The sequence below is a fragment of the Macrobrachium rosenbergii genome, chromosome 53 (genome assembly GCF_040412425.1).
Source record: "Macrobrachium rosenbergii isolate ZJJX-2024 chromosome 53, ASM4041242v1, whole genome shotgun sequence".
Classification (NCBI taxonomy): Eukaryota; Metazoa; Arthropoda; class Malacostraca; order Decapoda; family Palaemonidae; genus Macrobrachium; species Macrobrachium rosenbergii.
In genome coordinates this window covers 45301842-45306841 of record NC_089793.1, presented here as the reverse complement: position 1 = coordinate 45306841, position 5000 = coordinate 45301842, and the positions used below count along the sequence as shown (strand labels likewise).

Genomic DNA, 5000 nt, shown 5'->3' with positions numbered 1-5000 from the left:
ATAACTCCATCCAACTGAAGGTTTTGCTGAAGGCTCACCAGTGCCAAGAGGGCTGTTCTTGTGATACTTCATGCAGGACATCCCAGATCTGCTCTAATAGTGATGCGTCTCTATTAATATCCTCTTTCTGAATTATAAGATCTATGTGCCGATTTTCTTTTCTGGATTTTTGTTTGTAATCTTTAACTTTCTTTCTGTACTCACCAATATATTAAAGTGTAGTTCCACCGTATTTTTAGTATAAGCAAAGGTGATAGTTATAAGCTAAAGACTGAGAAACTGCTGTCAGATTAAAGTGAATAAATGGAACAACACAGCAGCAATTTTTGTCTTTTGCTTCAGAACTTCAAACTTGGGAATAAGATGTAAGGGAGATTAGAGAAAAGTTGTCTCGCATTACCATATACATATATATATATATATATATATATATATATATATATATATATATATATATATATATATATATATATATATATATATAGTATAAATTCATGGCATTATGAAGAGCCTCGAACGCTAATTCAAAAGACCTTGAAAGATTTTGCCAGAATACCCAAAACAATTGTAAAACGTAACCCAGGTGAAAAAACTAACACAAACTCAAACTTTGTTTCCTGACAAAAAATAAATGGACACTGCCATCGCGTGAGGTGAGGTAGGGACCCTAATAGGACACGAAAATTTATTTACCCGGGAACCAAAACACAATTGGGGAAAAAAGTGCACTGTGTTACTCCGAACCTCGACAGCACCTGTAGAATCATTGACCGTGAAATTAAGCAACTTCAAAAAACATATATATATATATATATATATATATACAAACGTTGGCATCGCGTATGAATAGTTTGTCAGGAGAAACATTTTCTAAAACTCTTTCTCGAATTTCAAAATGTTACAGTTTTATCTAAAGCTTTTTTTCTCTGCTGGAGTCATTTGTGTCGCATCTCGATACATTTCGCACCTGAAACACTTCTGTCATTCCTTCTATAAAAACTTATATCTCGCCACTGATACATTTCTCCTATGTACCAAACGTTCATCTTGACCATGAAGCCTTCTTTCATAAAGAAGTGACCTCTCCAGTTTCTGCAACATTATGCTGAATTATCAAGTTACTATTCTTCAAGTCTGAAACGTTCCTCACAAGTCTAAAACTTTTCTTTATTATATAAAATGTTTTCCTCATATTTGAGGAGATTTTCCCTTCTTAAAAGTTTCTCTTGATTCTAAATTCGGTAGGGCTCTGAAAGGAGGAAACACGTTCAAAATATCTGTAATTTAATTGTGAATTGCAAGTTTCAATTCTAATATAAAATTCAAATAAAAAACTGAAACCTTTTGAAGAACTCTTCCAGCAGAAATAAATGACTGCCTCTTGTGGAAAAGTATTTACTAAACTAACGCCAAAAAGCAATTTGTTAAAGAAGCCAAATTCTATAAAAAAAAATTATTCAAACTACATGACTTCATAGGTAACACCGAAATGGAAATGGATATTATTCCATGTATGAAACGGAATACATTCAAATTAAAAAGAATGGATTACAGTTAACAAAATACAGAAGAGTCATTAATTTAAATTCAACTATATATAATGAAATATATCCAAATGAAAGTGAAGCCTTTAGAGGTGGTACGTAACGATAACAAAAAATGTTGCTTACTATAAAAACAAATGAGAGGCGACATGTTTCTATGTAATAAGAACCCTCCACATAAGAAAAAGTATGACCAAATTAATAATGCTTACTTAAATGTAAAAAAAATAATTGAGACACATCTTCAGTAAAACATAATATTCGTGAAAAAGAAAATATACCCTAATTAACGAAGACGCTGGAGGAAAAAATATTCCCTTGCAACAACAAGTCTGTCTGAATCACTGTTGACGGTCAAGCAAAAGATGAGAGCTCAGAGTGACTGAAACCTTCATCTAGGAATGCAATGTAACCAAAGTGAAATTGAGAGAGAGAACGAGAATTGTCAGTGAGCTCCAAAATATAAAAAAAAAATGAAAAACATCAGACACACATACGCACGCACAAACAATCACAACCATACTCGCCGAGACCAGAAGGGTTCACCTTTCCACATCGTGCAACTGTATTGACCAAACATCAGTAAACTGGTGAATGGTACAGCTGGTTTCATGAATTTCGGTACGTATCAGGGCAGAAGAGCACATCTGGCAACTACACACGCAGCAAGTAATATCCCTGTGTTTCCCAAACATATTGGCAAAGGTGCCTTTGAAAGAAAACACTCATGTAAACATTTGACCAAGGCCGCAATTGTCAAACGGCACAGTAATATCAATTAATTTTTAATGTCAAGTAACTTCAGAGTAGAGCTGCCAATGTCTCCTTGTATTGCCGTGTTATGGACCAAAATTCTATTGCTGTTCAATAAAATTATGAACCGAAATTTTACCACTGGCGAGAAAATTCTTCCTCCACGCGGTTGACCGGTACCGATCTGGTGTCATTACCAATTAGTGTATTAATAAATGCAACTATAATGAATCAGAAAGCATTAAATAAACATTGTAAAAATAATTCGCACTACATCATTGAATAAACATGCGGAAGCGCGAATGATAACGGGGGCGTAAGGAAAAGAACAAAATATAAAATTTCTGACAAACTCTGTCATGGGTTAATGTTTTCACTTCGTTAGAAATCATCCGCAATTTTACTTCTTCCTTCACAAACGAAATATGTTCCTTAATTAAACGAAAGTGTATTTCCTTAGAATATATATATATATATATATATATATATATATATATATATATACACTGTAATACATATATATGTAACTGGAAGCCATATCGTGGTTCCAATCTCAACCTTCGTTAAAAAACTCGGATGTAATAACGACGAAACTACCAACACAAAATACCATTTACATTAACTTTTTTTATATATAACTATGTAACACTGATTTACAATGGCGGGTTTGTTTTAATAACATATTTCTGGATACATAGACAGTTACGCTACCGTTGTCCTTCCACTAATTGCAAAGAAACCTACCCTCACCTTATCTAGTCTAGGCATCGTCACTAAGCCGGCGCCGGTCACCCGAACGCAAATGAGGCCTCAAAATATATGGCATCAAAATATAATAAAAATCACATTCTTTCCCGATTAGAAATCGTTTTAAAATTGTTATCATTATGTTGGGCACGAAATACTCTCCTTTCGAACCGCTACACTTATCATACAGAGATGGATTCGCAGAGCACATTAGGCGTAGTACGGAAGAGTTGAAAATTCTTTAATTTTATTCATTATAATAAAATTATTATCGTGGGTACTTGCTTGTGACTAAGGACATGACCCATCTTGACCTTAGCTGCACATGCTAGTCGCCTCTACCGGTTCTGAAGGACAGCCAGGAGGAAACGTCCCCTTATCTATAATAGTGTAGCACTGACTTGGCACAATAAAAAATTTGCATTTGACGGAAAAAGAAGTGCTCAGGAATATAAGAATCTATTGTAGCAGTGAGATGGCACAATAAGAAATCTACGTTTTAAGCCCTTCGTTGGCTGAGTCGGTTGAGCTTCAGACTGTCACTCGATGGGCCGGAGTTCAATTCCCCCGGCCGGCTGATGAAGAGTTAGAGGAATTTATTTCTGGTGATAGAAATTCATTTCTCGCTATAATGTGGTTCGGATTCCACAATAAGCTGTAGGTCCCGTTGCTAAGTAACCAATTGGTTCTTAGCCACGTAAAATAAGTCTAATCCTTCGGGCCAGCCCTAGGAGAGCTGTTAATCAGCTCAGTGGTCTGGTAAAACTAAGGTATACTTATTTATCAGCCATTATGACTAATCACGCTGAATTTACGTAAAAAAACAGTGAAAAACACGAGTGCAATACACTAAGCGACCTGTAAACACTCACATGGTCTTGGAAGTACTTTAAAAGTGTGAAGGTACGAAGCCACTGATTGGCGGGAATTATTCTACTCTGCCAAAGCAGCACAAGTCGGGCATCCTGATTGGCCGTCAAGAAGGCGCGAGTGCCACTGCGTGTATTTCCGTATCCTTTTACCGAGTCGAGTCGCAGAAGTCCCTTTCTAATTAACCGCGTGAGCCAATTTTGGCCATAATCTTTCGGATGAAAAAAACATTGGTTTTCAACCTAGAATAGCTCTAATAGATAATGGTGCAGGGGCTTATAAGTCATACCATTGGAAAGAGCATGACTAGAGCTACGTTTTGTTCTTTATTTTTCTGGCATATACGCCCCTCTCTCCTTAGACGCATTTTCAGACTAGTTATTCATGCATTGAAGTCTTCTTGGCCGTTTGTACAGAGACGAATTCTGTGGCTTTGTCAGCACAATTATGCCTTTAGTAAGATATCAGTCCTGTGATGCAAACGATATCAGAAAAAAAAATGTATAATAAACACGCTGGTCATTAGGACGAAATCAGTCCTGTGATGATAACGATGTCACAACCAGATGCAATCTCAGCAAAGTATTGGCTCCAAAACATACCCGACTGACTAGGAAGATGAAAAAAAAAAAAAAACTACGTACAATGGCATGTCCAGGGTTAACCGTGCATTATTTGGTATATATCACTGAAGCATAATTGTGCGTGAACCATGCCAACAAAAGCTAGCTCCAAGTGTGCGGGCACTGTCGCCAGTATCAATACAATGTTATTGTTGGGGTGCGGGTCCGTACTGGCAGTAGAGGTGTTAAGGAATGCTCATTACCAGCGACACTCATCTCTAGCAGTCATTCTAGATAAACGTGAACGTAACCCACCTGCGGCCATAATAATAACATTTATTGCTATTATCCCCCGAAATGTGCCGTCAGTTCACTGTGGAGTACGCCAGAAAACGAGCATACGTTCACATGAGAAAACAAACACAGAATGTTTCTAGCAAAATACAGGTGAAAATAATGAAAGTGAGAGGGCAAATAATTACATCCGTGAATAAATTGGCCACTGGGAACTAACGAAAAGAAT

At 36.6% G+C, this 5000-nt stretch overlaps 1 protein-coding gene across 3 annotated transcripts in view; it reads right to left on the bottom strand.

Annotated features, from left to right (window-relative positions):
- Positions 1-5000, bottom strand: part of LOC136834430 (putative neural-cadherin 2) — a 582131-nt gene that overhangs the window by 287336 nt on the left and 289795 nt on the right. The gene's annotated exons all lie outside the window — the stretch shown is intronic.